Source organism: Camarhynchus parvulus, chromosome 2, assembly GCF_901933205.1.
Source record: "Camarhynchus parvulus chromosome 2, STF_HiC, whole genome shotgun sequence".
Lineage (NCBI taxonomy): Eukaryota > Metazoa > Chordata > Aves > Passeriformes > Thraupidae > Camarhynchus > Camarhynchus parvulus.
This window is the reverse complement of record NC_044572.1, coordinates 104,259,155-104,271,361: the sequence shown is the minus strand read 5'-3', so window position 1 is coordinate 104,271,361 and position 12,207 is coordinate 104,259,155. Positions and strand designations below refer to the sequence as shown.

The 12,207-nt window shown below is 41.7% G+C and overlaps 1 protein-coding gene across 5 annotated transcripts in view; it reads right to left on the bottom strand.

Annotated features, from left to right (window-relative positions):
* The window catches only part of GREB1L (GREB1 like retinoic acid receptor coactivator), a 132,151-nt gene extending 126,405 nt beyond the window's left edge, over window positions 1-5,746 (bottom strand). For all 5 annotated transcript variants that reach the window (XM_030969324.1, XM_030969348.1, XM_030969341.1 and 2 more), the window contains exon 1: window positions 5,550-5,746. The gene's annotated coding sequence lies outside the window, so the exon portion shown is untranslated. The remainder of the gene's footprint in view (window positions 1-5,549) is intronic.
* Between the last annotated feature and the right edge of the window lie 6,461 nt (window positions 5,747-12,207).

Here is a 12,207-nt window from a genome sequence, read left to right as displayed (position 1 = left end):
GCTTCACACTGTAAGTTCTAGGGAAATATTATCACTTTTGGTGAGACACAGATGAATCTTCATTTTAAAAATGAAGACTATTAATAGAGTGTGTTTCAGATCACTGTTACATTCAGTATCTAACTACATCACACTTGTCTCAAAGTGCTCTGATCAAATCACAGCAAGGGTCTTTAAAGAGCTAATTACAAGCAGTCATGGAGATAGGAGACAGAGAACAAGAGGATGTCTGCACAGCATTTCACAAAACTAGTCTCTCCAGGCTTGTTCATGGAACTAGTGCAACAGATGTCTGGTAATCTCTTAAGTAACCGTGTCTTAGGTCTGCCCACACTGTTTTCTGTGCACAGCTCCAGCAGTTTGAAAAACTAACTCAAAATAACCTCTCTAAAACCTTACATGACCAATATTAATCAATCATATCTTGTCATACTGACTCAGGCTGTTCCCTACCTTCTTATTCTTCTGTGATTTTATGTCACAACATATAGTTCTTCCTATCTTTTACATTTTATATAAATATTTTAAAAAATTAAATCCAAATTAACCAAAGCACTTGGCAGTACATGATGCAAGATTTTCAGGTCAAGTATATGGAGGTTTTTTACTAAACATCTGAGGTGCCATGGAACTTAAAATGTTAACTCAATGAGAATAACATTAAATACACTTCAATGAAAGTAGTAATTTACACAATTCTCTATGGTCTCTCATGTCCCAAAAGGATTTCACAGAAATTGTGACATTATTGTGTAATAGAATAAGACAACAGAAACCAGTTCACCAGGCTTCAGCAGTCATCCAAACCAAACCTAATTACATTTTAGAATCACAGAGAAGGATTGAGGTCAAATAAGACCTATATGATCGCTGAATCCAAGCATCAACCCACCACTGCCAAGTTCGCCACTAAACCATGTCTCTAAATGCCATGACTACACTACTTATAAATATCTCCAAGGCTGGTGATTCAGCAGCTTCCCTGGGCAGGCTGTTACAATGCTGGACAAACCTTTCCATGCAGAATTTATGTGGAAGTTGAGGCCATTTCCTCTTGTCCTATCCCTTGTTACCTGGCAGAAGAGATCAACACCCATCTAGCAAGGTGGTTCCCTCTGAGCCTCTTTTTCTCCAGGTTAAGCAATCCTGCCTCCCTCAGCTGCTCTTCATAGGACTTTCAGAACCATCATCAGCTCCGTTGCCCTTCTTCGGACATGCTCCAGCACCTCAACACTCTTCCTGAATTGAGCAGCCCAAAATGGAACACAGGATTAAAGGTGCAGCCTCATCCAGTGCTGAATACAGAGAGACAATCACTGCCCTGGTCCTGCTGGCTACAGTATGACCCAAGCCAGGATACCACTGGCCTTCTTGACCACCTGGGCACACGCTGGCTCATGTTCAGCTGGCTGTCAGCCAATACTCCTGGGTCCTTTTTCCACTGGGTACATTTCCAGCCACTCTTCCCAAGGCTGTCGTGTTGCACGGGGTTATCATGACCCAAGAGCAGGACTTGGCACTTCACCTCGTTAAACCTCATACAATTGGCCTTGGCCCACCAATCCAGCCTGTAATTTCTATAAGAGCTCCATACTTCTGTTTGATACTTCCAAGCCAAGAACAACAGTGTACAAAATTTGGCTGTCCCCATTGTGAATAAACACTGCTCCAAATTTCTGTCATCTACATTCTTCCAACAGATATCCTGTGTTTTTTACTTCCAGATTTTAAAAACATTAATGATTCTATTTAATTATTAAGAGCCCAATACATGCACCTAGAAAGAATGACTCCTTGATTTCGGATCATCTTCACTACCTACCTGCAAATTCAAATCCATTAACAGGGGCTACAGTAGCTTGCTCAGAGTTGCAGATTGTCTTTTGCAATGACTCACTGATCGTTTATTCACTAGGTCTCTCCTTATTATGTGAGGATATCTTCAGAGTTCTTAGAAACAAGATGTCTTTGGGTTATACAAGACATAAAATTGGTCCATGAATGTATCTCCACACAGAATACAACATGAAACAAAATGATCAGGTCTGGAATTTTTAAAAAGTAAAACCTGAAACTACACTAGGCAAAAGCATTTTGAACACGGACTCTTACAAAAAATACTTTTGTTAACATGTTAAGGAAAGTAATGACAAGACAGGGTTGAGGAAAGTCAACAATTCTGGAAAAAAGTAACACATTAATTGTAAAAGTTTAGTGCTGTTTTATGACTGCTGCTGTAATCTGTTTCAGGATATTAGACATCTCTTAATTGCTTACTATATCTAATGAACTCCAGTTCACAGGACTAGTTCTGTAAAAGACAGAATGTCAGAATGTCAAGGCTTATTACTTCTTCATTTGTTGGTTTTCCCAACAGTTCTCCTGCTCACAATTATGTTGTAGAAACAAAAGAAAATGCTCTTTTGCATTACATGCAAGAAGGAATGCTTATGCAAGAACAGGCAAAGAACATACATCTCAAAGAGGCTGTTCTTCCAAGGTGCAAAGTATCTGAAATGTTTTTTTACATTATTGATTTCACAATCCTTTTTTGGCAAGAGTCAAGATGTGATGCCTTAATATCATGTCCAAGCTCCATGTTTTGTTAATTACGTCCTACCTAGCTAAATGCCCCCCATAGTTTCAATTAGACATGGTATTCTTCCTCACTTCCCGTCGTGATTATTGTGCACTGTTGCTAAGCACTAGTTAACAGTTGCCACATTTACCCAAAGTTGGCTGCGTTTCAGTGGCCATTCAAAGAATTAAATAAAAAACATATGGTACAGAACCGTACAAAGCAAAAAAAGCACTTTTAAAAACCACATGCTTAATATAAAAGGTACTACAAAACTGGTTACGCCACTGAAAGTAAAATCCTTACAGTCCTATGCCCACTCCAAATTTCCTAGAAGCACTGAAAATTAGAGAGAAAAGCATTCAATTTTTTTTTCAGCTTTCACTATAAGGTTTCCTAGAGTATATTTTTGACATTATACCGAGTCTAATTTTACACTGAATAAACAGCCTAGCATTCATAGTGTGACTGGCTTCAAGGTACAGACATTTTTCCTTCAAAAAAACAGTTTAATTCTCTATATCCCATAGCACCTAATTAGAGTCTTCTAAATTGGACTCCAAATTTTCTTTACGTTTTATCTGCAAAACACTTTGGACATGACTTGTTGAACTGCCAAATACCAATGCCAGTAGCTATGTGTTTCGGAAGACCTTGAACCAAATGTGCTTTTTCTGAATTCTAGACAAACTTTTCACACAGTCAGATCACCCCTCCTTTCATCTGTGATGTCCTCATGCCATCTTAAGAAACTTCACATAATTTAATTATCCCAGTAAAAGCTCAGTAATCAGCTCGCCTATTACTACTTATTTCCTTTAGTAATACATCCCGGACTTAAAAACTGCCTTACCAAAAAATCCTCACTATTTATGATTGCTACATTATCTACAGCCAAACCCAACCAATAAAAATTCCTGGTATGTACAAATTGTTTCTTAGAGCTAATTTTTTTTTCCTGTTGAACACCTTAGAAAAAAATTGTTTGGCACTACTAACAGTAAGTAGAAATAAACACTGTAATTTTTGTCTGTATTTACAGATGTTGAATTAAACCTTCAGGGCTCAGAACCCAATCATTTAAACAGGCAGGCACATATTGAGCATTATTCATTGACTTTCTGGAGCATTTTGCTGGGAATACTTGAGAATACATGAGAAAAAGTAAGCATATGCACAAAATCCACCAATGTTAAAAATGACAAATAACTAAATATTTCTCAACAGCTCTGAGAATACTCACACAATCCCTATTCCTTTGCACAGAGATATTTAACAAGCTAATCCTCCAGCTTCATGAGTGCTTTTGTTGTACTCACAAGCAAATTCAACAGGATAAAGATTTTTTTTAACCCACTAGCACATACGTAGTAAGTTTTTCAATCAACATAAGGCCCATCCTTGTTTATCTTTAGAGGGTATATCCCTTAATAAAACCCAAACTTAGGTGTGCCTTACAGTATTTAAAAGTGCTGAAAGCTTTTCCTGTCTCAGAAGCCACATATATAACTGTACCTGGAACTGAACTATGCACCTATTTGCTTCACCTCTTAAACAAGAGTAACAACTGTAAAAATATATTAAATAAAATAAAGCTTCAGTAATTCCTAGTCAGGCAATAAGACACAACACTTTCTTCTCAGCAGCCTTTTTATTTCCATCTTTTAAAAAGCTCTCAGTAACAAGGTATCAACGAAGTATGAAGAATATGAAGTATTATTTCAATAATACTTAAAGTATCATTCAGTGGAAAAGTCTAAAGAGGCACCAATTCAAAGAAAGGCAAATGGAATAATGTAAAAAAAGGTCCTATCTTGAGCGGATTCAAAGCAAACACGCTGACAAGCAGCAGACAGGGGAAATATTTTTCCACGGGGTAACTGAAAGAGTCTCCCGCACTTCAAACACATCTAACTATTGATAATTCCTAAATTTCAGAATACGGATAAATATTTGCAGGCTTGGGGCCTAAACAAACAGCAACACTTGGCCCACCCGCTAAGCAGGTCGAAATCCTATGGTGAACACAAAGTTTTCATCTTTCGGAGGTTTCGGGGAGCGCCGGGAGAGAAGGGCCGGACCCGGCGGTACCTAAAGGCCCCCGGATACATCTGTCAGCTGCCGCGGGGAGCCGCCGCCGGCTTCATCCCAGCCGCTTTTCCCCCGTTCTACCCGTACTTCCCAACAGCAAAGGAGCCGTGTCGGTCAGCTGCCCCCGCGGTGGAAGCATCACGGACGGGCCGCCGGTGGCACGGGCCGCCACCGCGCGTCGGGGCCGCCGCGTCTCCCGGGGACACGGCCGTGCCCCCGCCACAGCGACAGCCCCTCACCCACGAGGGGGGCCGGCGCCTATCCTCCCCTCCCTCCTCAAACGCAGCCTGCACATGTCCAGAAGCGCCCCCGAACCCGCCCGTCCCGCGGGCCACCCACGGCCGGCGCTCCCCGCCCCGGGCGCACCTCCCGCGGCCGCGGAGGGCGAGGCGGCCGAGCCCCTCTGCCGGCGGCCGCCTGCCTGGCACCGCGGGGCGGGGGCGCACTCGCCGCCCGCCCGCTCCCCGGCCGAGCCACCTGCACCCCCCGCGCCCGCCTCGTCCCGAGGCTCGGCTGCCCGCCGCCCGCTCGGCCACAGCGGCTGCTTTGCTACCGCAGCCCCGCGGCCGAGCTGCTCCCACCCCCGACCGGCCCCATGCGCTCGGGTTATTCCCCCCGCCCCGATGCAAGACGCCGGTAACAAAGGGCTGGAGCCCACCCAGGGGCGGGCGCCCGCAGCCCGCGGGTGACACGGGTGCTGCCGCCGCGCCGCTGGCAGCCCGCAGCCCACCGCCGCCGCCCCCGGGGCTGCTCTCCGCGGGATGACAGCGCCGAGCGCGACTCCGCCAGCGGAGATGCCGCCGCCGCCCCATCCCGCTACCTTTGTGCCCTCCCAGAAACCGGCGAGAAAGCGAAGCAAAGCCTCGTGCCGCTCCCTTACCTTGCTGGGCAGAGAGAGAAAAAGTTGAAGCACTCTCCTTCTACACCTCCCTCACTTTTTTGTTTAAATTTAAATATTTGAAATTTTGGGGGTTTGGTTTGGGCTTTTTAATCTCCCCCTCCCTCCGCTCACGCCGAGCACTGCGCTCAGGCAGTCCCTCCCGGCGCCCTCGGTGCCACCGTCTCTCTCTCTCCCTCCCTCCGGGTCTCGGTCTCTCTCGCTCTCTCTCTCTCGGCGAGAGGAGGGGAGGGGAGGCGAGGGGAGGAGAATGGGGCGGACCCGCAGGTGCCGCCCCTCCTGCTCTGTCAGCCAGAGGAGGGGTCGGGGGGCGGCAGGCGCGGGGAGCGAGCGGTGCCCGCGGGAATACCGCGCTCAGGTGCGGGGGTGTCCGGCGGCAGCGTCCCCGGCCGTGCCCCAGGGCGGCGGGGCTGGGAAGGGGATGCCAGCGTCGTGTCAGGGACTGAGGTGATGGAACGGGAGCTAGTGTGGGCATGAGTTAGGGGAGGAGGCAGGTGAGGCTCGGGACGGAGCGGCAGAGACTCGGTGAGGACAGAGCGAACTGGGCTGCTTCCAGCTTCCAGTCTGTGAGGGAAGGGGCACTGACAGGAGCCAAGCTAGGAAATGTCAAAACCCTGTCGGATATTCAGCGTGGCTCAGTGGCCGGTAGGGCAGAAGATGGCACTGGGAGTGCCATCTGCCCTGTGAGAGACGGCCCTGCAGTGCACTGTGGGCGGAGCTGAAATTTGGGCGGGAGGTTGTGTTTGGGTTTAGTTAGCAATGGAGCTGGTCCGGGGTGCTGAAGTAGAAAGAAGCTGAAGGGATTTAGCATGCTAGGAGGCTGTTGGAGGCGAACAGGAGGAGGGCGCTCTGCGTATATTTGTGTCTGATATTAAATTGAACTGATGCTGTGTCTGATATTTAATTGAGGTGGGTAAAGATGAGGGGGTCTGATTGTGTTGGAGAGATTGGAAACAGAAGGATCTGGAACATTTAATTAGATCTGTGAACTGTGTCCAAGTGGGTGGGAAAGAAGCGGGTTTGGATTCTTGGTGTGTATAAAGATGAAGGTCAGACATAGCAGGAGCATGGAAAAGAGACTAGAAATATAGCCAGGTGCTCTGAGGATAAATATCCATTGAACTGGGGAAAAATTATTTTGCATTTCCTTCCTTCTGCCTTGGATTGATTAAGCAAGTGTATGAACATGCCCCTTTTTGCTTTTTGCAGGACATATTTCTTGAGAGCTTTTCAAAAAGTCTTTCTCATCTCTTGGGACCATAAGGCTCAATCCCATGCTATGATAAAAGTGTTTTATCTTTCTGCTTCAACACCTGAGAAAAAAGTGTACAGTGACAAAAAAGTGGTAGTGTTTGTTCATTTTCTTTGACAGGAACCTGCTGCAGTGTGACATAGAGAAAAAGAAGTCCAGTACTTTTCTCACATCCTTTTCTTTTGTACTTGCTGGTTAAAACATTAAGTTCCAGCATCCTTCCCATCAAAAAGTGGGAGGGAAAAATCTGTCCATACCCATTGGAGAAAGTAGAGGTGGCACAGCAACAGCGTGGCACTGCAAAAATGCTGCTTGGTCCAGAAATGAGAACAACTGTGGCAGGAGAATAAATGAAAGGAAGTTCTGGAACTCATGGCTATAGCCAAGGCAGAAAAAAACTAGATTCATTTAATGTTCAAAACCAAGGCACCTCCCAAATAAAGCTTTGCAACTGGGTTGTTCACTGACTACTTTGATTCTGATTTCATGCAAATTTTATGTGAATAGCTACATCAATTGTCTTTGAGAGAGCTATTCATATGCTTGAATTGCTTAGAGCTGGGCTTCTGCCATGGATTACCTGAAGACATGCTACCTCCATTAGCCTAACATCTTGGTATCTCTGCATTTATAAAGTTGCTAATAATATGACCCTTAACAACACGTAGCTAAAAATTTAGTTGAATCAGAGTTTAAGAGAGTTTACCAAAGCAGGTCAGGCTTCAGGATCACACTTTTGTCACTTTGCCAGTTCTAAGTGGTACATTTTTATGCTGTGTATGTCAACTCTGCTATTGATATTACACACGAATATAATGGAATTAAGTAATGTCAGTGTCAGTCCTTTTGAGATAGTGCTGCCATGTGGCTCTGGACACATTTAGATAGTAACTATTATTGTTATTAAAGGTTTGTGAGAGATTTGAAAGCATATCAAGGTGCCTGTATAATACTGTGCTACAGCTTGTGATAACTCTAACTCAGGTTACTTAATTATATCTAAATTGATCCTAGTAATTGCAGTCTATATTCCCTCGAAATTTGTGTTTGAATTTAATTAGAGATATGTACTGAATGAGTGAGAATTATTCTGGTAGCTTTAATGCAGTAACTCTTTTCCTATTTGGACTTATTTTTGTTTTGCTTTTTTGAAGAGACGTTAATTATATGTTTTCTTCTAACTTCTTATTTTGACTATCAACATTTACAGCTTGTAGGGTGGTTTCATCTGTACCATCTGTGGGCCATATTGCACATCAGATGGCAGGATAAAATCTGCAAAGAGATCGTTTTGGGACATAAAAGTCTTTCAGGATTTGAAGCCATGATATTCACAACACAAATGTGCAGAGCCACTCATGTATCTGAAACAGAAGAAGCAGAATGCCAAAGCAGCTGCTGGAGTGAAATAAAGGAGAGACCACACAGTTGGAGCAACATGATGACATCAAGAACAAAAGGACATTTGAGGGAAAAAGAAAGCACAACTTCAAGCAGTGAGAAATTGAAGTCAATCATTTGGAATTATTGACAGCAGATATGCAGTCACACAGCAATTAGAGACTCACTTTGGGAATCAAGGTCAATTAATACTGAGGTAAAGAGGCATCATAAAAAAAGCACCTTGTCTAACAAATGGCATTTTCTGATTGCTGACTAGGCAACATAGAAGAAATTGTCTATCACAGGCTGGAGTATGGTCATTTTCATACTCACAAGGCAAGATACAATCACCTTTGTTGTGTTGTAAAGGACTACTGCGTAAGAATACTGTGAGATACTACACTTTGTGCAAAGATTGACGGGCCACTGCCCAGTGGAACTACAGAAGTTGATAGGTATCATTCCGACCTGAGCCTTTGTTGTGTATTGCATTTCACTCTGCACATAAGTATAAGTCTCTTCACTTTCTTCATATTCGCTGGGTTTGAGAGCAATAGGAATAAGGTCCTTTATGATATAGTGCTCTGGAAGTCCATTTCCCTCTTCCAAGCCAAAAAGGCAAACTTCAAACAGATTTCAACCTTTTTTCTCAATCCTACAAGCAAAAGTTTCAAGTTCATCTTAGATCATTCTCTGAACTGCAGCTTGTGTTTATTGTTGTCATGCCCGTTACATCTAAATATTCACTGATAATCTGATGTATCCAGCCTCAGGTATTAGGTTTCAAAAAGCACAAAGAAATAAACAAATAGTCACACAAGAGAACTCTCTGCTTTAATTTCTTATTATTTGTGAACTATTGATTTCATACATTCTAAACCCAGTAATTTCTATCCTGTTTTAGTAAAAATGTTTTAGTTGATCCAGCCTATGAAACTTTTGGTATTAAATTTTGCCTGAATGAAGTGTTGGAATTCCACAGACCTGGTATTGTCACTAAAATCCGATTGCAGACTTTGCTTTGATTTCTTTTTTGGGGCTAAAGAGAATCCCACCATCCTGATGGATAATTCTGGTTTAAACCTTCTAAATAACTTCTATCCTTCTATATGAATCACCAATGACCTTTTAAGGTTCATTATACTTTACCCCTTTATTATTTTGATGTGAATTATCCTTTCCCTAGTTGTAATATTGTAATTAGGATTAGGACCAATACAATTTGGTCTCTTTAACATCAAGGCATCTGTGAAATGAACTATTGCCCCAAAAACATTTATTCTAAATGGGTGAAATAGGTGGATAGGATGAAACAGAAAGCATGAGATAGAGATGGGTGTGAAAGTATATAAAATTAGATGTCTTTAATGCAGACAGTCTGAGGGCAGAGCTGAACTGAATTCAGATCTGATGCTCAGACACTGCTGTAACTCCAAGTCATCACATCTAGGCTTCCTTATCACTGTTATTTCATGGTAATGTTTTTAAAATCCATATTTTGGCATTCATGTTTTTAGCATGAATATTTAGCACACCTCCTACCAAAAAAATTGATAGTGCACAGCAAGATAAAGGAGACAAGAGTATTTCTTACAACTAGTAAGGACATATTTGCTTTATCTTTCCATTACTCACTCCATAGAAATTGAGCAACTCATCATCAGGCTTTTCTGGAAATTCAGCAGTATTACATAGTCAGTGGCAGGCATATACCTTCTATTTTTTTTTTCTTTTATTTTAATAGAGTTTTAGGTCATTTAGAATGACCACTGTTAATGAGATGATCACTTCACAAAAGGAAAAGGATAGTTGTGGAAAAGCCCTGGAGTTAATCACTTAGATCTCAGTCACACTGATTCTAGAAACTATAACAGTTTCCATTTTTTAGAAGCTTCTATAAAATATTTAGTAGTGTCAGCTCTGGTTTACCGATTGGTAACTGTACAGCATCCATCATGAAAGGCACGGCAGGATGCCGTTTCCTTTGCTGGGAACCCTGTCCTTAACAGCAGCCCGGATGCCAGCTAAAGGGAAAATGAACTACATGAGACACAGTGAATGAACTACATGAGACAGCGTGTCTCTTCATAATTTTCTAAATATGTTTGTTTCAGATAAGGTAGTGAAAAAGGACTACCCCTTTTTGGTACTACCACGATATTGCAAAAAAGTATGTTCTCAGTTATGGAAAACTCTGTAAGTGAGCACTTGTCAAAGCTGACTGTCTACATAGTTTTTATGGGTTTTTTTAATACAAATTTTGATGTCATATTTCATTTTCAGAATTCACTGATCATTCAGTGAATCATTTTTATTTGCTATTGATTAAGGAATCATTTTTGTTACCTAATCTGTGCATTACTTTAGAATGTAGCTGAGTAAAATGAATCACACTGTGAATTCAGGTTTTTGATCAAGCCTGGTTTTTATACACTATGTGATTAGCACAATCCATTTTGACCTCTTTCAGTGAGAAGATACAGAAAGATTTTTTACTATATAACAAAATAGTATTTTTAAAGGGAAATTAAAAGCATGGTGACTGCTTGAAATTATTCAAGAAGTGTTTTCTGATTGTTAGTTGGATTTGTTCACTTTAACTACATTATAAAGAATTTCCATGTATCTTTGAATGCATAGTTAGTATACTCATGAGGCCCATAGATCAAAGACTTGTTTTCCCCCTTGGAATATCTAGATATAGATTAGCCTTTTCTTCATCAGGAAATACTATTAAAAAAAATAATTTTGCCAAGGCTACTTAGCTAATTGTATGTAATAAAAAGTAATACTACCTATTGTTTAAATGTTTTCAAAGTGCAAGACCATATGAAAAGCAATCTCAACAAAATGGAAAAGGTATGCATAACACTAGCTATTCTATAAAATATCCAGTCTGCTCTGGATTTTTCACCATGGGTTGCTCCTTCAGAGACACTACTGAAACTTAGATCCGTTACTCCTAATTGACACATCTCCATTGCCAAACACATCCACCAAATAAAATTATTTTATAGCCTAGAGTGAAATAATCCTTTTAAATAGGGCTTACTTACAGAGGAGGCAGTCTTGCCTAACTTTTAGAGGTATAAAACTTGAGATCTAATCTATCTTTATTTATAGACAGTGAAAATGACTTGGCAGTTTCATTCCATTCTTAAATGAACACCTTCAAAAGGCAATCCCTTTTCTTGTGTTCTCATTGACTTTTGAGCGAGTTTAGAGACCTAGGTTAGTCTATGTACCTACATATCACCAATACTGGGGGAATGCAGACTGTCTCCTTGGGATCACCTGATCATTTAACACAGGGATATAAGAAATTTCTCCCTGTTGTTCACCATTTGACTTGCACAACAGAACCACTCACAGGCTTGCTGTGAGTCCCCTGGCTAATTAGTCATATACAGCATAAAGATAAGTTGCAGTTTCATATAAGCATTTACATTTAGAGCTTACAGAGGTGGGGGGTTTTTCATGGCACTGACATGGTTTGAAGAGTAAAGCTCAATGGTTAGTTTTTTTAATTTCAAATTTGCAAAGTTTCCTGTAGTTGTGATCACTAAGAGAAGTGACTCTCATAAAAGTTGGTAAAGAATCATAGAATAATAGTTTGGGTTGGAAGGGACATTAAAGAAAATCTAGTTCCAACACCCTGCCATTGGCAGGGACAATTTCCACTAGACCATGTTGCTCAGAGCTCCATTTAATTTGGCCTCATTAGTGTTGGGTGACATTTGTTGGGATATTTATTCTGAATCCATCTGGGAAATGGCAATTAGTTCCTTTGCTACTTTATTTTTGCTGCCCTTTTCTTAAACAGATATTTGCATTGCATAAGAGGTGCTGCTTATGAACTACAAGTATGTTAACAATAGCAGAGAAAATGGCCCTGAATCCATACTGGAGTCAAAACATGGAAATTGGTAATTTTAGAGGTGAAAAACACTCATCTCACAATTACAGCACCCATGTCTTTAGTGGAATGTCACCCATGATCTAAGT